The following is a 24465-nucleotide window of genomic DNA, read 5'->3' on the forward strand; positions in this document are numbered from 1 at the left end:
TCAGTGGGAAATGTGCTTCCAAGACACAAAGGAAATGCACTCAAGATCTCCTTTGGCAAAAGCCCGCAGAATGCTACCAATCCTTTTACCTGGTGAGGCTGCTTCAGAGCATGCTGGGAGGCCAATGTGGTGAACACATAAAGAACACAGATCTGTGGCCTTAAGGAAGCAGGAGGAAACCAGGAAGAGCACTTTCCCTCCAACACCTAGGCGCAGAGCTCTGCACCCGGGCAGCCAATAATGGGCTGGGGCAGAAGAAACGTTCTCTCCTCTCCCTGAGGTGGCAGCAACCTCTTACTCTACAGCTGATCACCTCTTCTCCTGAGAGCAGCTTAAAATAATAAAATGAGCACCTGTGTTAAGGTCTCAGCATCCTGGTTAGAATATTGGCTCCACTAGTTACTACTTCTTCATCCTGCTGAACTCCAGGATTCTCACATAAAAAATGGGAATAATGATTAATTAGGGGAGGAAATGAGATCATTGTTACAAGGCAAAGGGCCTGGAACATTTGGGTAATAGTAACATGAACATCAGTTTGCTTCACCAGGAATGTGGTAGAAAAAAAATTGTCTGTCATCAAGATAATAGAACAGTATTGATAATAATAATATCTACTGAGTGTGTACTGTCAGTCTTCTGAGCACTTCATGTGGACTAACTCAGTTTATTTTCACAACAACCCTATAAAGATAGATATTTCTGTGTTATTAATGAAGAAATGGAGGCACAGAGCAAATGTAATAACTTACCTGAGGTTAGATCACTGGTATGTGGCTATGTTGGGATGCAAGAAAGTTGTCTGAGTCAAGAGCCATCACTCTTAGTCACTCTGCTATTGTGCCTTCATCTACTCTCCAGCCAGAGGTGGTCCTAGACTTGGCAAGGCCCCAGGTGAACACTGGCATGCTGCTACTTTTTATATTTTTACATCACTTAGTTCAAATGTTCTGCCACTGTCAAAGCATTTATCCCTATCAGAGGCATGTTGGCAATAATTATAAGCATATAATTAAATTCTTATTAAATCATTATGGGATATTTAAAAACCATATTGCTTAAATTAACCACATCAGCCATTACTCCTTTTTAGTCTCTGAGTTCCATTTGCTGGCTGAAATAATAAATCATATGATCAGGACCATGAGTAATACTACCTTTTGGTTGGAGTTTCCTCCAGTCTAAGGGATCAATATCATTCAGTCTTTCCCAGTCTTGAGCTGCTAAAATTAAGTCATACTCGGCATGTTTTAAGCTTTTACATGAACTCTAGTGGGTGTTGCTTGTTCTTAGGAAATATTTTTTTAATATCAAAATTTGTAAATCCTACAAATAAAGTTCTCTGAAGCAGTATACCTACCTCCACATTGATAATTCTTTGGTTGCAAGTGACAGAAAGTTAACTGCAACTAACTTAGGCCAAAAACGGAGCAGGAGCAGGGGGAAGACTGACCATACCAAATGTTGGTGAGGATGTGGAGCAACGAGAATCCTTGTTAAGTAGTGCATCACAACAGAAAGCAGGAAAGTGGTTTAGCAGTTTTTTAGAAAGTTAAGCATATACTTGCCATGCAACCCACTCTTTCCACTTCTAAGTATTTATCCATGGAAAATGAAACCACATGACCATACAAAAATTTGCACCCAAATAGTTGTAGCATGATCACTGGGGGGAAAAAAGTTCAGGTCAATGGATAAACAATAAAACACTTAGCATGCAATAAACAAAGAACTATTGATACAGGGAGCAATGTCAAAGAATCTGAAAATAACTATGCTGAGTGAAAGAAGCCAGATAACCACCCCCCAAAAAGTACAGACTGTATTATTCTACTTAAATAAATTTCTAGAAAATAAAAACTAATCTATAGTGATAGAGAGCAAATAAGCGGTTGCCTGGGGTTGGGGGTAAAGGGAAGGATTACAAAAAGGCTTGAACAAACTTTGGGATGTGATGGGTATGTTCATTATCTTGATTGTGGTGATGTCTTGAGATATATACTTCATCAAATTGTACACCTTAAATATGTGCAGGCTTTTATATGTTGATTATATCTTATTAAAGCTGGGGGTGGGGGGAACAAGGGAGAGGATATTGGATCACAGAACCATAGACTTTATATCAAAGAACAGATAAAATCAGTGAAAGTAGAACCAGAGACTCTAAAACCAATGTGATACGTTCTGTTTCTCCACTCTCCTTTTGTGTCTGGGTGTCCCTGCATAGCCCACTGCACACAGTGGGACACTTGTAGCTCTGAGATAATTTCTGAGAGTCTTCTCTCCCCCAGCTCCAGTTTGAGAAAGCCCAAATAAGGACTCTAAATGGCCAGCTCTTGTCATGTGCTTGTCCCTCAGGCCAATCACTAGGTCCAGCTTAGGATATCGCTGATCCTTAGGATCAGTGGTTGAGTCCAGTTCCAGAAGAACTCAAGGTTGGAACACAGCCATGAAAGGAAATCATTGTGAGCCAAGAAAATATTCCAATCTTTGTCAATGCCACCTTTGTTTAAAGGGCTAAAATATAGGTATTTAAATTCATGCCATTTTTATTGTTTTATTTCCACAAACTTTTATGAATGAAGCAGAAAGGTCTTCACCTGCAATGACTGAGTGATCCGACAGGGAAGATGTTTTAATGTGATGTCTGAAGAACAATCTGGCAAGGCTCTACAGAGTGGAAAATCTAGTTAGTTAAATTTTCCAGCTCCCAGAGCTGCCTTCCTTGCATGCTTTGGCTCTGGGACCCTGTCTTTCATCTTCAAAGCCAGCAACTTAGCATCTTGAAATCTCTCTCAGCTGAGGTTGTCATACTGCCTTCTGTGTAGTCAAGTCTCCTTTTGTCTGCTGCCTCCCTCTTATAAAGGCACTTGTGATTGTATTTGGGACACATCCGGGTAATCCAGGATAATCTCCTCATTTCCTGATTCTTAATCACATCTGCGAACTCTTGGCATGTAAGGTAACATGCACAGGTTCCAGGCACTAGGACCTGTGTATATTTGGGGGCCATTATTCATCCTCTCACAGGGGTTTTATAAATCTTTCTCTGAACCTCTGGAGAAATAGGAGTGGCTGTGAAGCAGAACTGCATTGATTTGCTGTAAAACAGCTGTGGTGTGGAGGACAGAAAGCCTGGTATTTCTCCATCCCCCATTTAGAAGGTCTCCTGGCTCAATTCCCACAAAACAGATAGATATGTACTCTGAGAGTGCCACAGAATGCTACGGGTGGAACAAGAAAATTCTAGAGCTGAAAGAGTCCTTAGAGATCACCTCCCCCACTCTTCCACCTTAAAAATAGGGAAACTAAGGCTAAGAGGGAAAAGCAAGTTAGTTAAGGTTAAATGTATGGTTTGGGAAAGATTTCAGGAAAGAAACCAATTTAAGACTCTTTCCATGATACCACACTGTGTCTCCACAGGGATATTTGGGAGATGTTTAAGATATCTCCCCCAACTAGACTGTGAGCTCCGTGAGGCACAAATAAGGCTTGTATTATGCTATTAAATTTACAGCAAGCTTTTTCTATAAACGTTCAGAGTACATATATTGAATCTGTGGACCACATGATCTCTATTGCCACTACGCAACTGTAGCTGTAACAGGGCGCAGGCAAGAGGGGGGCCCCAAATAGGGATTTGTAATGGGATCCAGAACTCAAGGTGTCCAGGAAATAGTAGAAAAATATATATAGGATGTCCTCACCCCTACAAGCCTGAGTTGGGGGAAGGGACACATGGAGCAGGGCCATTCAGAGCTGTTTTGTATAGCAACAGCTATGCAGCTAACCTCTGGCATGGTCATTTAACATATCTATAACCTTTAACTGGTTTCATAGATATGTTAAAAAGCTGTGGCAATGCTTTGAGCCAGGGAGATGGGAGTGACTTCAACCCAGGATGCGTGAGAGCTTGGAAAAGATTGGCTCCATGCCTTGGGGCCACATCTGCCCAGACTTACTATGGCAGCCCAGTAAAGCTGGAAGAATACAGGAATGCTGGCAGGTGTAACTGATTGTAGGAGGAGTCTGAAATGGGGCTGCAGGGGAAGACTGGCACTGGGATTTAAACCCGGGCACAGCAGCCATACTAGAGAGGACCATGCAGCTTTGGTGGAGAAGGGAGAGAGGACCAGGGGGCTTTGGTGGAGTGGGGACCCCGTGGTGAACACAGCTAATGGTGCTGGAAGACTGAATCAGGGACTTCTACTTCTTTTCCTGAGATACGGTACCCCAGACTGGGCAGAGGGAGAAGGAAGGACTGTGTCCGTCTGTGGGTATTCTAAAGGACTTTAGTATTTTAATGAAGACATTAAGTCATTACTCTTAAGTCTGTATAACTTTTAAATAAATAATTCCTTTCCTTTCCACCAGTCTCTGGCATTGAGAGACGTCTTTCCTCTGGCGGCGGGCAAGGGGAACCTAGTGGGGAGGTCCCCCAGAGAGAAAAGGGGGGTCCTTTATGTAATAGTATATCATCCACCCTCCCGCCTCCCGGGTCTGTTCTGTAACACGGCTACACACGTTATTGACAATTACAGACAATGGGCCAGATCTGGTCTGTGGGCCACAGTTTGCTGACCCCTTGGCATAGATAAAAACCTATATTAGTAAGGGATTGCTGTATGCCAACACTTGACGTGTATTAACTCATTTAATTCTTACAGTCACCTCCTGCATGGTGGATATTATTATATCCGCTTCATGGTTGAGGAAACTGAGTCTCGTAAAAGTGGTAACTTGCCACAGGACACGTTGTGAGTGGGATGACAGTCCAGACCTCCTCAGTTCAAATTCTCTGGGTTGTTTGTTTTTTTTTTAACTTTAGGCTTGCTGAAATTAGAATTACTTGAGGAACGTATAAACAAAATTGATAACAGTACCATTTAAATTGGATTCTTTGGGAATGTGCCCTAGGCATCCAAATACTTTTTAAATTAACTTTGAAATTCTCAAATGTTGCCAAGGTTGAAACACTGCTGCTCTGAGCTGTGATGTTTAATTGTATGTTTAGCACAAAAATGAGGAGGAGGAGGAGGGTGATAATGATAGGACAGGAAGAAAAGGAAGGGGAACTGAGGTCAAGACACTATTGGAGTTCAAGAACATCCGCTTTTTAAAAAGTCTAAGTACAAAAGCCTCAAAATTTACAAATCAATAAAATGGAGAAGATGGGTAATTTTCATTACAAAAGGAATTTTCAGTTGAGTGTAAGGACTCCTGCAGGGCTCTTTTAACATATATCGGACTATGGATGGTCCAGTGCCCATCTAGGCACCCTAAATGCTTGAGAGAGTCTGGGAGGGAGGGGTGGAGGTCTTAAACATTAACATGTTTGGTGCCACTGCTAGCTGATGATTAGCAGAAATGAAAATCAAGAATATCTCAAATTACAGTGTGGAAATGTGAAGCGTGTCATAATTACTCAGATTTGGGAATGTCTCTTGTCAACTTGGCCAGCTGCACCTGTACGCTCGCTCATGACTATGGAAGAAATTAGCACTGATGTACAACACAAGGAGGGAGAAATTCACACCTGACATCTACTTTTAGGTCTCAAATCTCCACCCTCTACAAAAGAGGAAAATTTCCCTTAAACACACACAAAAAGGAAATACTTGCTTCCCGGTCCATCCTGGTTCTTGGTGGGGAAAGAAGTAGGAGCGGGAAATAGGAATGTGTTGCCGTTTCAGCTCACTGAGCCTAAGCAGATTAGATATGTCTCCTGTCAAGGATGAATTAATGCTTTCAGCCATTAAAATTCCTGTCATTTTGTCAACCCCTTTAGGACTTCTGATTTCACATTTAAGCAGGATGGGGAGAGAAGCAGGTAATATAAAGCCAGGGATAGCCAGACACCAAGAAATGCTCATGTCCTTCCTAGGGATCCAGCAAATAAAACTAAAGGACGCCCAGTTAAATTTGAATTTCAGATAAACACTGAATAATTTCTTAGCATAGGTATGTCCTAAATATTGCATGAGACATCCTTACATTAAGAAAATAATTCACTGTCTATCTAAAATTCAAACTTAACTGGACATCTTGTATCTTATCTGTCATCTTGTGTCTTAATCCTTCTCTAACTCACACCTAATTAATTCCTTGGTCCCAGAATAAAGGCACATTTTGAATGTGTGTTTATTTGATTACAGTGACTACACCACTGCAGAGGAAGTCATCTGTGGTTCCATTAGCACCATGTCATAACAAGAGAAAATGTTGCATTTCCCAAAGTCCCATGTGTTAAGGACAATAATAACCAACATTGAGGTGCTTCCTTTGTGGCAGTGGATAAGAAGCAGAAACAAAATACAGACCTGAATAGTCTTATTCCAAAGCCCATATGTGAATGCAGTAAAAAATTACTTTTATAATGGAGTCTTAGACATTTCTAGGATTTTTTAGCCCTTGTTTCTCTCAACCTGCTCTCTTCTATACATCTTATCCTTTTATGCTCCATGCCATCGAATGCAGGTAGCCCACTGAGCCAAATCTCTGTCCTTAGGGTAAATGGGCACACATAGATTGGGGATCTCTCAGGTTGGCACTTTCCGCTTTTGTCCACAGGAGATTTTAGCCTGGCTTGGGGTTGCAGCTGGGCCCCTCTCCATGACTCTGCAAGGACAAAAGTCCTCAAGCAACTTGGCATAGCTCACATAAACCTCAAGTGTGCCCTGTTCCCCAGCTGCAAGGTCAGGATAATGGAATAGGGGATTAAAGGATCAGAATGAACATGTGGAGTGCCAGGCACATAATAGGTGCTTAATAAATGTAAGTCCTTAAGCACGCGGTCAGACTAGGGCAACTTAACTAAATCTGAATTTCCTCTCCCACAAAGCTGCCAACTTGAATGTCTCATGCCAAGCGATACCATTTCTCCAAGACTTTAGCAGAAAAACTAGGCTCTTCCTTTATTCTCCACCCAAAGTAGGAAGAGATGAGCTTGTCTATAAATCATCCTTGTTGATGCCTCTATGACTCACATTAGAGACAAAGAGAGGACAGTGGACCTGGCTAAAAATGTCAGCTTTGCATACAAGACAATCTGAAGGGAACAATGTCACAGCACAGCATTTTTCTATGCAATGTATGAGTTTTCCACTGTCTCATCTTGCTAAAAAACAAAGAGCTAGCCCTGACAAGTGTGGCCCAGTTGGTTGGACATTGTTCCACATGCAAAAGGTGACTGGTTCAATTCCCAGTCAGGGCACATGCCTGGTTTGTGGGTTCAGTACCCATGGGGTGTTCAAGAGGTAATCGATCGATATTTGTCTCTCACATCAATGTTTCTCTCCCTCTCTTTGTCCATCCCTTTCCCTCTCTAAAATTAAATAAATAGAATCTTTAAAAAACAAAACAAAAAACAAAGAGCTAGCTTCTGAGAGTGATTATTCCTTTTATTGAGAAAGAAACATATTTCTGTGATGGATGTTTATTCTTTGGAGAAGCCCAGCATCTAAACCATCCCTCCCATTTCATTAATTCACTCATTCAACTTACATTTATTAAGTACCTACCATGTGCCAGGCACTGTCCTACAAACTGTGGATTTAGCTATGAACACAGGAGACCAAAATCCCTGCTCCCAGATTCTAGTGCTTCCTGCTTGTTTTCCAAACAATATATCCTTTTTTTGCTCCATTTCACTAGAATGCATTCTGTTGTTTTGTTTGCAATCAGAAACCCAGACCTGTACATTTCTGCTGGGGAAGAAGAACCATCCAATAATATGCATTGGAGTTTTAGAGCTATCTCTATACTCACACCTCCAAATCAACAATAAAAACAGTCCAGAGAAACATTATCAACCCAAGTAAGTTTTTTGTTTTCTCCAGGACACTGCTCCAGTAAAGTGACACAAATAATGAAACAAATGTCATCAATTATTATCTGTTCTGGGCAAAGGGCAGAGGGGAGAAAGCATTTTTTTTAAAGTATGTCCCAGGCTGCAAGTTTGGGTACCAATAAACAGAAACCAGGAGAACTCCTTGGTTATTTTAAGTTCTCCACCCCTCAGTAATGGATTATCTTATATGGACTGATGATGTAATGGTTTCATGGGGTTCTTTTCTCCTGAAGAACCAAGATTATGCAGTTTCCCCTCTGCCAAATACACACAAAAAGCAGGACACAAAAATGGTTGTATGCAGTGAGGAAGAGTCAATTTCCTTCCCATCATGGGACCTCTCAGCAGGTAAATATTGATTACATTTTTCTGGTGCCTCCAGCCATTATTTCTGATACCACTGCCTGCTGCCAGATATAAATTTCCCCCCTCATCTCCATGGGAATATCAGATCGAGTGAGGAGGGAATTTTCCCTAGAACCCGGGCAGAAAGGCATCTTCTAATTATAAGCATTTAATTCATATCCCTAGTACTGGTGTCCTTGGGAAATGACAGCAAGTGTCCAGCCTGAAGATAATTCTTCACCAGATGCCGCCTGCAGATCAGGAAAACAGAGCTCCAGCCTTGACCCAGAAGGTAGGAAAAAAAGCCAGAATCTGGTTGACTGTTGGAAAGCAAACCAGACTCCTGGTGCTGTTGGTTCTCAGATGAATTATTGATGCAGCCTCGGGGATCCTTTGGGTAGCAGAGGTGTCAGTGGTAAGAAGATGGCAGGCGTGTTATCCTGAAATTGACAGGGGCTGGTGATTAATCCTTCAGCCCCATGCATGGTGTCACCACTGTTGCTGGCAAGCTAGAGAGTACCCACTGTCAAATTCTGCCTTAAGCAGAAATGCATTGCAGGGAAGATTTACACACAGAACTTGTCCCCTGACACCAGATTGGTGGTCATGAGTGGGAGAGAGGAACAAATGTTGAGAGTCTTGGCCCCATGCTCATCACTAAAACTTTCAGCTGCAGAGCCTCAGTGCCTGCCAAGCACCAAGCGCTCAGGGTAAAACCGCACAGAAGTAGAAATCCAATAGAAAGAGTGTCCCTGCCTTAGGATAGTTTCCCCTAGAAGCAGGTCCTCAGACAAGGACTTAAGTTATTTATTTGGGAAGTGGTCTTGGGAAAGCCGACTAGGGTAGTGGGAAAGTGAGACAGGAATGCAAACAGAGCCACTGTGAACTGTGGTACCCAAAAGATCACTGCTCCAGGTAACTGGAGTTCTGTCAGTGGGAGCCCTGGGAGAGCACCATGGAGTAGATGCTTTGGAATAATTCCACAACCAAGGGCGGCAAGGCTGCAGTATTTATCCACTAGCTCTCCATCTGCCGTCAGGTGACTTCTGGAGATGTCAAGTCTTTGGCACATCCAAGGTGAAGCAAAGGGAGGTGGGTAAAGCACTGAGAGCATCTACAACAGCTGCCATCAGTGTATGTGGGGATCCTTTGTCAAAGTTCTCTGCATAGATTGACCTATAAGTCATAGTTTAGTATGTACTGTGGGAGGAGGGAGGGCCTAGTGAACTACTTAAACATTCTAGCTCAATCTTTTCAAGTATCATATGTGAAAGAATAATGCTTTTTCCTCACACTTCACAGGGTTATCATGAATGTATTTATATCACCACACCTCCAGCCTTATAAAACTACCAAGTGACTTCCAATAGCTCTGAAGATCAAAACTAAAACCCTTATGAGGTCTGCAAGGCCTTGTATAGTCTTGTTCTCTTTCCACCCAAAATTCCCTCCTCCGCTGACCACTTTTTTGAAAAATCCTCACATGAGGATATGCTTATTGATTCTAGAAAGGAAGCAGCGGGGGGAGAAAAACATCGATATAAGAGAAACACCGATCAGTTGCCTCCCATATGCTCTCTGACCAGAGATCGAACCCACAGTGTTTTGGTGTATGGGACAACACTCCAAACAACTGAGCTACCCGGCCAGGGCCCCACTGACCACTTCTTAAATCTGTTGTGTTCCCCCTGTGATGGCTAATTTTATGTGTCATCTTAACTAGGCCACAGGATGCCCAGACATTTGGTCAAAAATTATTCTGGGTGTGCCTGTGAGGGGGGTCTTTGGATGACATTAATATTTAAATGAGTAGAATGAGTAAACCAGATTGCCCTCCCTAATGTGGGTAGGCCTCATCAATCAGTTGAAGGCCTGAATAGAATGAAAAGGCTGACCCTCCCATGAGTAAGAGCAAACTCCTCCTGTCTGACTGCCTCGAGCTAGGGATAAGGTTTCTTTTCCTACGTTTGTACTTAAACTGAACCATTGGCCTTGGGACTTGCCAGCTTCCATTATCACATAAGCCAATTCTGTATAATACATCGATGGATAGATAGATGATAGATAGATAGATAGATAGATAGATAGATAGATAGATAGATAGATAGATAAAAAACATAGGTACAGCTATATTACTATATATAGAAAGATGATGATATAGATATTGATATGCTATTGGTTCTGTTTCTCTGGAGAACCCTGAATAATACATACACACCTTCAGTCATTGGGCTCAATCTGCCTTTTTGTAGGTCCCTTACTCCCTCCAAATGTTCTCTCCAGGAATGTGTTCCATCACCATCACCACCACCACCATTATCATCATCCCTTGCCCTTGCCTTACTAACAGATACGCATACTAGATTTCTCAGTGCAAACCCTATGCCCTCAGAGAAGCCTTACTGGATGGTGTAATTCTGGGGTTAAAATTGCCATATTCTCTGTATGCATTGGTATAATCTCCTCAGAATACAGAGTAGCAAATGAGTCAGAGGCTTAAGAAATGGGTGTATTCTTTGACCCAACAATTTGCATCTAAGAATTTGTTCTAAGTATATGCTTCACATTGATGCAAGAAGATCAAGGGTATTTAAGAATGGTTATATAGAAAAGGTAAAGGCAAGGGGGAAAAGAGGAAGGAAAGGAGTCAGGGACTATAAAATGGACCAAGAAAAAAAAGAAATTAAATATTCAACACTAGGTAATTGGTTAAATACATTATATACATCCATCCATCTGCTGGAATACTATACAGACATGAAGAATGATGGCATATAGGTATAATTATTGGTATGAAAATGGATTCATGATACATCGCTAATTTGAGAAATGAGTCACAGGAATAGAATGTTCAGTACTATTTTGTTCTGAAAACATGTTCAGTGGGATCTCAAACATATTATGTGTGCATACATGTGTAAGCATGTGTGTGTGAGGAGGAGGAGGGAAAGAGAGGGAGGGAGAGAAGAATGTATCTGCATTTAGGACCACAAAATTTTTAGAAGTATTTAAAATTAGTTTCCTCCTCCCTCTTTCTCTTCCTCCTTTGCTTCTGTGCCATCCAAGTTTTCTACATCAAACTTAATAAAAGGGCTCAGTCTGGGGCAAAAGTAGTAACTTTGACATTCCTGGCCATCCAAATACATTGCCCTTTTAATACTGTGCTTTTTTCCCTCGATTGAGGAAAAGGAAATAGCAAAATTGGGATTAATCATAGGGAGCACAGCTACCTGAGTCAGGGAATCCTGGTGACTGGTTCTCCCTCTCCTACTTTTCTCCTCTTTGACTCCTGTGTTTTCTCCCCTTTGACTCCTGGAGGACACCCCCCCCCACCCTTTCCTTTCCTCACACACGGCTCCATTTAATTCCAAGTTTCAGGTAAATTAAATCCGAAAGGAAACACAGGAAACCCAACCCCAAAGCTAAGAGGTTCCCTATCCTTCACTTTCACTGGTAACCCTTCAAGGTTACAGTTATTTTGATGTGCCTCAGTCCTTTCGTCTGCTCCCCTGTTGGAGCTTTCCTGAGGAGTTAGTGTTTAAAAACAGCCCAGAATGGTAGGAACCAAAAGGAGATAAGCATATGTTTGTGCAAGCTGCAAAATTGTCCTATATGGAACAGAGTCAAAATAAATCAATAAAAGCAGTTTCAGACAGGCACTGAGAGAAAAACTGTTAATTACTGGTATTACCATTGATATCTATTCATTTGAGACTTTTGTTCAGCAAAGGCAATTGCTTGGCCGTGTTATATAACCAAAATCAAGAGAATTTACAAAGAAAGGGAAAAAAGCATTTGCAGCTCAAATTCAGACAAAAGGATTGAAGAAAAATGAGACAAGTCATATTTTCTGGGGATTTACTAAGATAAATCAGCTCAGAGAAGAATATGAACCTGCCCAGTTTCCTCCCAGAATCACCCATCCTCACATGGTTGTATTCTCTGCAAATAAATTTCAAGTCTGAAAGAGTCCAGATAGAGACACTTTTAAGAGACTTCTCCATAATCAAAAGGGATTTCTGTTCTTAGTTGAGTCCTTTGAAAATATATGCAATCAAACCATAGAGCTTAATGGTTAAGAATGAGGATTCTGTAGTCCCAGAGAGCTGGGTTCAAGATCCATTTCTGCCCCATCCTCGCTCAACAACACTGGCAGGTTTATTGAGGGCTTCTAAGCATCTTTCCTCATAGTAAAATGAATGTAATACAAATGCCTACTCCAAAGAGATACGTTAGTCAAAGTCAGTGTGAGTTTTTCTACCTATTGGTGGCTAACCAGGGAAAAGAAAGCGCCTGCATATTTCAAACAGCAGGATTTTAATGTAGGGAATTAGCTGTACAGGTGTCACAGGACAAAGATGTCAAATGGGACAATGAGGTGATCCTACTTTAATGCAATACTTTTAAAAGTCTAGATTGATGCAGAAAAAATAAATGAAAAAGATAATATCAAAATTTTAAATAAAGACAGGATCCAACCCCACACTTGCCTAATTCAGCCTCACTGGAATTATCCTAGCCCCGGCCTTGCTGGATCTGACAAACACCAATGAGTGTAATCGCAGAATCTGGTTCAAAGGACTGCTGTGTGGATTGAGCAAAATTATGTACTGAGGAACTTCGAGATCCCGATCAAAGCAAATTCTCAATAGATGACAGCCGATCCTGTCATCATCATCATCATCATCATCATCATCATTATATTATTATTATTATTATTATTATTATTATTATTAGAGTTGAAGATGAGGATAGAGCTTTTCACTGCAGTAGGTATTACAATAGTTTAATGACCTCTGGGATATGCAAGATAGTATTCTCAGTGATTGTTGAATTCGAGGCCCAAGTTTATGAATAGTGAGTTTATAGGAAGGGAAGAAGTTCAGTTTCCCTCAGGTAATATCATTCAGACAGAGATGTAAATATAGATGTAGATGTAGGTGTATGTAGATAAACTTATAGCTATACTCTAATTAAAGTGCACACTGTAAGGAATCATGCTAAGTGTTAAACAAAACCTAATGTAAAATACAGTGATGTGTAACTCTCAGGCACAATTATGACCAGCTCTCACTTCAAATTAAGTGTTCATTGAGTCAACTCTATGTGCCAGCACAGTAGTAGGTACTGCGGGGAAGGATGTCAGTAAGAAGAAAACATGGCTGCTACCCCCAGAAGCCCTGCATCCTAGGGGGAAAAGAGACATTTACAAATGGGGAATGACTAAGTTCAATTTTGAAGTGTTACTGGGGAAAGCAGCATTAGAGCTGTGTCTTCTCCAGAGAGCTCATGAGCAGAGAACAGTGGAGAGTGGGTTCTAAGAGCATCCTGCCTTTTTTTTTGTGGGGGCAGTAGAGCTGTCTGGCCCTGGAAATATTTTCCTTCCATTTATGTTAAGAGTATTATCAGACTCTTTTTTCACTAGGAGGCAGGTGCCTCCAAAGTTGTCATTAAACATCGTTTTCAAGCTTCATCCATGGTGTAGTACTTCACTATGTATGAGCACTTCATTGCTCCTTTATGGTTGAATAATATTGGATTGTATAAACAGACCACATTTTCTTTTATCCAGCCATCAGTCGATGGACGTTTGAGTTGTTTTATTCTTTTGACAATTGCGAAAATGCTGCTATGAACAATCATGTGTAAGTTGTTTTTGTAGTACTTTTTTCCTGTTTTAGTTGTTTCTTCTTACTGACATTATTGAGGTGGCATTGGTTCATAAGATTATGTGTTTCAAGTACATATTTCTATGATACATGCTCTTTCATATTGCATTTTGTGCCCACCATCCAAAGTCAAATCATCCTCCATCATATATTTGATCCCCTTTACCCTTTACCACTCCCCCACCTATGTCCCTCTGTATAAGTTTTTTTTTAATGCTTTTTTTAAATTCTTTTTGGTATCCAGGAGTGGAATTGATGGGTCATGTTATCATTCTATGTTTAACTTTTTGAGGAACCATCTAATACATTCTTAACAACCACCAGAGGAATGGAGTGTCTGCTTTTAGAAATATACTGGGATTGAGTTCTTATTGGCCCATGTTGGGTCACATGTCCACCTCTGAACCAATCACTGTGGGAAGGAAAAGGAGATACCATGATTGATGAAGGCATGTCTACCTCTGTAGTAAGGAGAGCTCTCTACCCAAACCACATGGACGGAGAAGGGAGAATAGGTGGTTTGTTCAAAGGAAAATCAAAGTGGTATTAGAAGAAGAGGAAAAAGATACTGGAAGAAAAAAACAAGAAGTGGCCACCTCATCAAGGAAGCAATAAAATAACTGCTTTTGGTGATAATGTGGAAATGTGTGATGGACATTTTTTGAGCATGTAACCTATGTCAACCTAAGTGCTTGTCAGAGGACTAGTATCCTCACCACACAAATGAGAAAAATGAGACTCAGAGGGGTTAAGTAACTTGCCCAAGGTCACACTGTTAGAAAATGGTTGAGTTGGGACTTGAACCCAAATGTCTCTACGGCCAAAGCACCTATTCCTTCTTATATATTATGCTGGTGCTTTACTGCATAGAAAAAATCGGGCATGAAATACTGCTTGGTGACTGTCTTAATACTCACCATGCTATGTACCAAAGTTCGCATATTTATGGACATAGGGACATTCACACATATTTCCCCATGGCATGAGTTGAATGGACATAACCCTCTATCTCCCACCACATAGCCCACAAAGCCAAAGTAACAGAATCTTCTTTTTCTCATTAAAAGTAAGGGCTATGTCCCTTACCAGCCAGTGAATCTCTAAAAATTGGTCAGAACTCCAGAATTCCACTTGGGAACCCCCTTCCCTGCACAATGGAGTTCGTGGTCTCTTCGAAGAATGCGGAAATTAAATGTCATCACCAAGGCTTCCCAGGTCCATTAGAAGTGGACCGTTAGCTGTTAAGCCATATCCCCTTTTTTGAACATCAAAATATTTTTTTCCTAAAGCATTTAATTTGATTCAACCTCAAAGGTTTTTTTCAGAAATAGCAGGGATCCGCTGATCTTTCCATACTCTGGGTGATATCTCAGTCCTGCTGTTAGCATGGTACCTTGTCTCCCTCCTCTGTCTGAGCCAGGAACAAGAAGAAATCTGTGCACAATGACAATCTCATAATAGGATTGTATTTTTTCTGCACATTACATCTCGGGGGATCATTGTTATTTATTTCCTGCAAATGACAATCCAGCCTCCCTGGGCACCCTAGTTGCTTGGGAAGAAATGTTACTACACAGCTTGTGTCCAATGATGCTTTATAATTGTAGCAGAAATCCAATGTTAATAGAGCTGTCTGGCTAAAGAGGTGCATGAGCCCTGTGCATCTACATCAGCACCCAATGGTTTGAAAGCACATTTGATGTTTCTACATCCTGATGATATTTTGCATAAATACATAAAATAAAAGTCAAAATGATCACCTACAAATATGAGACTATCATAGTCTCCAAAAAAATAAATCAGTTTGTTTATCCTCCAGTAGACATTTTATAGCTCCTTATCTCTGGAATTTTGTTGTGCTCTTTACTTTTTTCTGAAATACCCCTCCTTATATCCACTTATTCAAACACATCCTTCAATTGTATTCTGCGACCATTGCAGCTTAATGATGATTTCACTCTCCAGTGGCATTTGACTGTACCCTCCATTTGGCCATGAATCATGAGCTTCCTTTGACATTGCCTATATTCTACAACTGAATTGTTTTAAGTATTCACATTTATTGTCAGGGTATTGACCTTAGTTTTAACCTCATCCTGAATTAGAGGCAAATGGCTTGTTAGAGGACAGACTAACTGATTCATACAGCTGAGAATTCTCCCTTCCTCCCCTGTCATGCTCCAACCCCCACTCTTCCCCAACCACCCTGCTGGATGTTCTATATAGCTACAGAAGCTCCAAATAATTGCTCACATTAACTACAGACCCAAAAGCTCTTGGGGGTATTGAAAATAATTTCATGAATTCTGAGGAGCTAAGTCAAGCAGGAAAAAAGAAGGTCAATTAATAAAGAGAGTGGATTGTTGTCATTAACCTTGTGTGAGGCTAACAGCTTTACCTGACTTAGACCAGAAAAAAATGACTCTCTGGATAGTTGTCTGTGGTTCTAAAAGTTCTGCTGCCTGGGCAACTTACCACCTCTCAGTGCCTTGACCCTGAACTCCCTAACTGCAGCTACCATTGATTCTATTCATGTGGCCTGACCCCTTACTTAACCTGGCTTCAACTAAAATGCCTTGTGTACAATTTGTGTCCCAGATCAGTTGTCTTGGGAAGCGATGGTAGTTAAAAGGACAGACTCTGGAGTCAGACTGTTTGGACTTGAAGCTCAGATTCAACATATGAAGGAAGGAAGCTACTTAGCATCACCTGTCAACTTGGTATATAGCACTGTGTACTTCAGGGGTTGGGAGAATTAAATGAGAAAGTCTATGTAAAGAGTTTAGCAAGAGTGCCTGACATATAGGAGGTTCTCAGTGAATTTAGCCTTTCATTATGATGCTTGTGTCTTAAATCCTTAACTATATGTGAGATATTGAAAGAAAGGAGCTGAATCTTTTCCTTCATGATACCCTCTAGTGGCTATAGAGGAACAGGGTAGTCAGAAGCTTTGAAATAATTCAGACTGAGTCCAAATCCTAGATTCACAGCACACTAGCTGCATAATATTAAGCAATTTGCTTAACCCTTCTGAAACTCCTTTTCCTAATTTACAAAGTGGAGTAAAGAATATCTGTTTTTCAGAAATGTAAATATTCTAGAGAATGCATCAAGTTTGCTAGTCTAAAACAGATGTGCAATAAACAAAGATCAATGTGTTTATAGCTACGAATTTGTGAGGACTGCAAGAAGATTTCATTATTTCTGCTCATTGAGCACCAACAGTCTGTAAGAGTCAGGAGTATATACTGAGGACAAGCAATAAAGATTTGGTTCTTCCACCTATCATCTATGCTACTTATTCTCTGTACCTTTCCCCCCCTCTCCCCCTCCCAATCCCCTATTGGCAACCCTCCATGTGACAGGGGGAGGGTAAAAATAGTGTAGGAAATGTAGAAGCCAAAGAACTTAGAAGTATGACCCCTGGACATGAACTATAGGGGGGAATGTGGGAGGGAGGGGGGGGGGAATGGGACAACTGTAATAGCATAATCAATAAATATATTAAAAAAAAGATTTGGTTCTTTATACTGGGTGGCCCATTTCTCTGTGATGGCTCTATGCATTTCTTCATATAAAGAGTCAATTGTTTAAGATGGCGTTAGTCATCAACTTGATTTTTTTTTAACAAAGTGAATATTACATAGAAAATCAGATGTTACCCCTGCATCACCAATCTGGTGTGTAACATAGGTAACATATGTCACAATAGGTCTCAAGAAAGACTGTAAATTATTCCATCTAGGGAAAAAGTACCTTTCTAATTGTGGGTCAGGTGCTGTCACTGCATTCAGTGCCCAGCGTGTTGAGTTTAAGTTCTACTCCTGCTCATTTTAGAAAAAATCTGAAGACTGTCAACAATACATTTACAGATTACAACTCCTGGAATTATTTCCATGAACCTCTTCCCTCCCCCAAAATACCTTCTCTAAGAGACAGTCCTCTGGAGGTTGAAGGAATAATTGTCCATTGCATTTCAAAGTTCCAGCTCTTCGTTAATTAGGTTCTGATGGAAATAGCAAGAAAATTAGGACAAAAGGTCATCTCCTCTCGGTACACTATATGCCACATTCAGAAGTTTCTGATTATTTTCCCATTTACAGCACAACCATCCACGTATCAAGCTTGTTCTAAAGAATCAGCTTCAAACATATCTCCAAAAAGGCAAGGCCACAGGTGGAGTATCTGCTGGTCATTCCGCTCCCCTGAAAAATACATCTCTCCTCTGGTCTGTCGGAAGCCTGGCACCATTGTCTACCCACAGTCTGTTCAGAGACCAGAGTCCTTGCCCCATTCATGAGTAGAACTAACAAACCTAAGGCTTTTCAAATGCTTAATATACCATGTGGTTAAGAGGGACCATACCAGGAGGTGGTCCCTTGAAATATCTTCTGCTGCTTTCCCTATTCTGAGAGTAGCCAAAAAGCTCCAAAACATGTTCTCAGAAGTCAATATTAGGCATGCACTCTGCTAATATGTCACCAAATACCAAAACTGATTTCTGAATTCCACAGTGGCCTGGAGAAAAGCAGAAACTAACGAAAATGGAAGGGAATATAGTAATGGGGTTAAGAGCATGGGCCTGGGTTCACGTCCCATCACCACCACATCCTGGCCCTGTTGAGTGACTTACTTCTCCATAGATTAGCCTCCTCCCCTGTGAATTGGGAATAATAATATCACCTGCCTTATAGAGTTGTAATGAACAGGCATTAAACTATATAATCCATATAAGGTGCTCAGCCCAGGGCCAGCAGATGGTACATATTCAATAAATTTTCTATATAAACATTTTTGAGTACATATTGCATACAATGTCATTGAACATCACAATTATATGAAGTAGGTATTGCATCCCTTCTCCATTTGTCACCAAGAAAACTGAGACTTAGAGAGAAAAGCGGATTTTCTTCAGATCCTAACTAAAGTTAGGAATTGGCAAACCCACGATTCAAACCTAGTCAGTCTGACCCAGAAAACCTCAGTTAATTTAATCAATGGTTAATGCACAAGACCAAGCCCTTGGTAACCCCTGACCCAGTTACACAGCCCGCACTGGGAGACAGATGTAGCCACGCCAACGAGTGGAGGAGAAAACTGCTCTGACCTCTATGTTGCCAAACAGAAACAATTATCCAAATTTTATAAAATTACACCCTATCTGACTAAATCACCTTAGGGTAAAAGTGCAAAATTCAACCCATTTAACAAAAATGCCTCCAGGTTCCTAAAACTTCACATGGAAAATTGTGTATTTTCTCAAAATCAAGATCCTAGGGACAGGATCTGGTGGACTACCAACTTCATGTTCCCTTCATTGCACAGCTCTAAAGAAAGGAATAAAGGAGAAGTGAACTCTGACTGAGCACATCAGGGCTTCTGTCAACATCTGTCTTATCACTTCATTCATCAAATAACACTAAAACATAAGGAGTATTAGCCCTATTTAACTGGTGAGTAAACTGAGGATCAGAGAAGTTAAGTGACTTGCTCAGGGTCATTCGAAAGAAAACCCGTCATTAAAACCCAGGTTGTCTGACCCAGAACCATCACAGTGACACCACTCACGTACAGTGACACCACTCACGTAGGCAGTGGTGGCACTAGTGCCCCTGGAGACATCCAAAAGCTCCCTCCAGTATGCCCTGCTTGGCTTTTCTGAAGCCAGCACTTCTTAAGAAAAAATTAAATTAACTAATTAATAGCATTGATGCCATCACTGAGACCTGGGTGGGCATGAAGTCACAGAAGTAGAAATCCTTTGCTAGAAGCACTGTCTTGGTTTTTTATCTCCCAACTCTAGTTAACAATTCTGGGTAAAGTAGAAGCTTCTTTTTTTTTTTTATCCTTATTAAGCAACATGTGCCTCTCTGTAACTCTTATGCCTTTACATTTTCTATGCCTTTCCTGAGTGTTCATTCGTTTTCCCCGTGATCTTTATGCCCTTAGAATAAATGACAACACACTGAACGTGAGGTTTAATTATTGAAAGGATGTGTTATGTAAAAAGTTATACCTCATGATTTGTCAATGTGAAGGGACAGACAGGTACCTTTAGTATGATAATACCTTTTGCTAGAGCTATGGGATTATGGCAAAATTTCAGTTCAACAACTTACACCATGCCAGGGAAAAGCATATCAGCACTTTTTGAATAAACCCGCTTTCCAGTGGCTTATTAAATTAGCTCTAATTTTTTTCTGTGGGTTAAAACCTAGCATGCAACATACTGTTTTTAAATTATGCATCCTTTAAGAATACTAGTTAATCCTCTCTTGCATTCACCAAACTAAAATCCTTTCCATTTTTAATTAAAGTAACTTTACTCTTCACATAATGCTGAGGTTACCTCTTCTACACTGGGAATTTACAAGAATAATTTTAGAAAAACAAAGATATTAAATGATCAATCATATAGAGTTTCACTTCTACCTAGGATGTGAAGTTGGAAGAAGCTTCACTCACACCCTAACAAAAAGGAAAAGGCAGGTAAACTTCAATATCATAACTTTCTTAAACCCCCCAAAAAACTGAGATCATAGGGAAACCAAGTAGCCTGAACCCCAAAGGACAGGCTCCTCCAAGATCACTGATGGCAGAGCATGAGATGAAGAAACACTGAGCACCATGTAAATAGGTAAGAAGAATTCAGCTAAAATTTTTAACAAAATTGACTAAATGCCAAATGTGGGCTCACTTGAGATTATAGAACCCCTGAGAGTCACAGACACAGGGAAACGAACACACTCACATGCTCTCTACTATAGACCTCCAGAAGCAGGTGGGATTCTGCAAAGAGCCTTCCTTCTGGTACAGTCCTATAGCGCTGCTACTGGGTACATGCAAACACCTCCACCCTGAGCTGTCTTCCCAGCAGAACCAAAACCTCAAAATGATAGAAGCAAAGCAGCAAATCCAGGGCACAGGTGGAAACCCACTGCAGCAGGAGAAAGGGCAAAGAAAAATATCCTTTACCCCTAGGGGAAGGGCATGAAGCAGTTACTAAACAATAAAGGGATCAGTTTACAAAAAGACACAATAATCCTAAGTGTGTAGAAAGAAAATAAGGAAGGAAGGAAGAAAATAAGTGAGGACATAGAAGATGTAATCAACATGATCAACAAACCTGGCATAATTGACATTTGTAAAATACTTTCCTCAACAACAGAATATGCTTTTTTTCAAGTACATGTAGAACATTCCCCAAGATAGACCATATTCTTCGACATGTAATCTATACAGACTCTTCCAGAAAATAGAAAAGAAGGAAAGACTTTCCTAACCATTTTTTAGGCAAGTATTATACAAATACCAAAAACACATTCCCAGGCACGTCCCTTTTCAGGCTCCTGTAACTCAAGAGCAGTCCTCAAAAGTAGAGCTGACAGGTGTAAGCTGCTGGTAATGAAAGCAAACCATTGCCAGGGGTCGCACAAAAATTGAATCCAAGTGGATCTGAGCAGAGTACCAGCTGCATCTCTCACGCCCCTTTATTGAGCATCTACTTCGAACCCGCTGTCCTGCTAGGCTCTTTACAGCCCTGAAAGATTTGTATTATGATTCCTATATTCTTATTTAACCCTGACAACAACTCTATGAGGTAGCTCCTACTAATTCCATTTTAAAGATTATAACATGAAGGCTCAGAGGGGTTAAGTAACATTCTCAAGATCACACAGCTGCTAAATGGCAAGGGTTGAATTCGATCCAGGGTCTATTTGGCCTCTGCCAAGTTTCTCTCTTTATGTGTCTGCCTTCCTCTTGTGTGCCTGCACATTTCCTCTCTTAAATACTGAGGTCCTTCCTGTTGTCAATGCCTATGGCCATAATTCTATACGCAGTTGCCTCTATTTTGGCTATTTTCATGGTCCACACTTTGATCTTCTATTCAAATTTACCATCCTGGGTTCCAGGCCTGGTTCTGCCAATGCCCTGCACATTGCTGGTTGTCTGGTTGGAAAAGACTTCACTGATAGAATTCCAGCCAGGAATTATAGATTGAGGATGAGGAGATAGAACTTCATCTTAACCCAAATGAATGAATTTCTATCGAGTCTCAAGAATCCAAACTGGGACCTGAGTGGGGATTGGAATAAGCAAGGACCCTGATTTGCCCATAGACAACAGACAAGGGAGTGGAAGAGAATGCTCCCTGGAAAGAGCTTTTACGGATCACCCAAGAGTTCTCTCTGGAACTGTGGCACCCTCTTACCCAGTTCTCTCTAGGCCTCCATAGACTCAGTCAAAAGGCAGGCCTCCCAAGTTCTCCATTTGAGTTGCCAGGGTCCAGCTTGCTGGTTAACCGGGGTTCACATCCTCTGGATGACCTCCCCCAACAGTATCATAAGGAACTAAGAAACTAACTAATATAATTAATTAAGATACAGCCATCAGGGTGGGTCTGAATCCAATGTGATGTGTATATCATCATACACAGGAGAAAAGCAAAGCAAGCTTACTGGCCTGGACTTGATTCAACCAATGTATACAATATATATATATAATGTATGTGTAAATACATCATATAGAAAATGAAATATATTTATAAAAAATGTGTATTTATTCTTACATGTTTGAACTTCAGTCACCTTCAAAGTGCTATCCATTTGATGGAATACACCTATCTAGACATTTCTTCCACTGCTCAAAACAATTTTTGAACTCATTGATTTTGATGTGTTATCATGCTTCTGACATTTTTTTGTTTCACCTCTTCCACATCAGCAAAATGTTTCCCTCTGAAGAATTTTTTTCATTCAGGGAAACAAACAAAGTTGCTCAGGGCAAGATAAATTGAATAGGGAGGGTAGGGCATGGCGGTCATGCTGTTTTTGGCGTGCTTGTAAATTACCCATCATGAAATGGGCAAAAGCATTGAAAGAGTCCTCAAAAAAAATTCACTGAAGCCAAACGCACCCTCTCACGACACCAGCTGGTACACTGATGCAGATGGGTTCCTAGAACACTCGTTTGGGAGGAAGTCTGTAAGGGGCCTGTCCTTCAGAAGATACTTTTGGGGTTTTAGGGTCCCCTCTTGTATATGTATCCTAACAGAGAGTATCAAGCCTGCACCTACTGTTTTGGGGACAGGAGTGATAGGGTTGAGGAGAGCCTGTAAGAGCCTGCCTGGAGAGTAGCTACAAAATGGCAGGGAGAATAAAATGGCACCTTGTGATAAGGAAAATGCTTTAATAAAACAATCTGAGGATGTGTCAGCAAATAAAATAACTAGCAACCATTGAGCATCTTCTGTGTGCCATGTGCTTTTTTTATTATTTATATTATACATCATCTTATATTTCTGTATCATCTTCATCCTCACATGTCCTTATAAAATGGATGTCTTGTAATGCCCGCTTTACAGATTGAGAAAGCAAGGCTCAGAGAGATTGAGTAACTTGCCTAAAGTCACACAGTACATAGAAGTTGTAGTCCGGATCTGGACCTAGTTTTGTCAGGCTCTAAGGCCACACTTTATTTAATTTTTATTGTAAAGTTATGGTCAGAATAGCACATTGTTTAAGTGTCTTGAAACCCCAACTATGCTACTTATTGGTTGTGCAACTGTATTTAGCTTCCTAGTTCTGCTGTAATGAAGTACCACAAACTGGGTAGTTTAAGTAACAGAAATGCATATCATCTCACAGCTGAAGTTCTAAAATCAAGGTGTGACAGCTGAGTTGGCTACTTCTGGGAGCTATAAAAGAGAAATCTGTTCCAGGCATCTCACCTAGTTTCTAATGATTTCCTGGCAATCTGGTCTCTGCCTTCATCATCATACAAAGTTCTGTCTGCATGCATCTCTGAGTCCAAATTTCCCCTCCTTATAAGGACACCAGTTGTATTGGAGTAGGTCCCATCCTGATGACCTCATCTTAACATTTTATCTGCAATAACTCTATTTCCAAATAAAGCCACATTCTGAGGTGCTAGATTTGGAATTTCAGCATATGAATTTTGAGGGCACAATTCAAAGCATAAAAGCAACCACTGGCAATTACCTTTTCTCTCTGTGCTTACTAGTCTGTCAAAATGAATACTGAAGAGTTAGGAGGATTAAAAGAGTTAACAAATACAAAGTGTCTAGAATGAGAACCAAATACAATTTGCCACCTAATTTTGTATAACCAGCCACCTAAGAATAGTTTCGATATTTTTAAAGAGTTGAAAAAATCAAAGGAATAATAATATTTCATGACACATGAAAAACGAAATTTGAATTTCAATGTCCATAAATAAAGTTTTAGTGGAACTCGATCGTACCCACTCATTTACATACTGTCCATGGTTATTTTTATACCATGGAAAGAGAGTTGAGTAGTTGCAGTTCCTACAGAGACCATATGGGCACAAAGCCTAAAATACCTACTGTCTGGCCCTTTACAGAAAACATTTGCCAACTACTAACCTAGAAGGTTATCTAGTATGTAGTAAGAACTGTATTAATATTATTTATTTTTACATATTTTTTCATTTTCTTTCACCATGGTAGGAGTCATCTGCTTCTAGGATCCTTTTTGTAGCAAGGAGCATTTTCAACCCACGTGATGCAGAATGTCCCCATCCACAGCCAGCCCAGTGTGCCTGGGGGGCCCCAATCCT

General features: G+C 40.6%; 1 long non-coding RNA gene across 2 annotated transcripts in view; it reads right to left on the bottom strand.

Annotated features, from left to right (window-relative positions):
- LOC123480869 (uncharacterized) overlaps positions 1–24465 on the bottom strand; it is a 437215-nt gene that overhangs the window by 381842 nt on the left and 30908 nt on the right. For both annotated transcript variants that reach the window (XR_008427455.1, XR_008427454.1), the window contains exon 2: positions 17787–17869. This is a non-coding gene — a long non-coding RNA (uncharacterized lncRNA). The remainder of the gene's footprint in view (positions 1–17786; positions 17870–24465) is intronic.

The sequence above is a fragment of the Desmodus rotundus genome, chromosome 1, assembly GCF_022682495.2.
Source record: "Desmodus rotundus isolate HL8 chromosome 1, HLdesRot8A.1, whole genome shotgun sequence".
Classification (NCBI taxonomy): domain Eukaryota; kingdom Metazoa; phylum Chordata; class Mammalia; order Chiroptera; family Phyllostomidae; genus Desmodus; species Desmodus rotundus.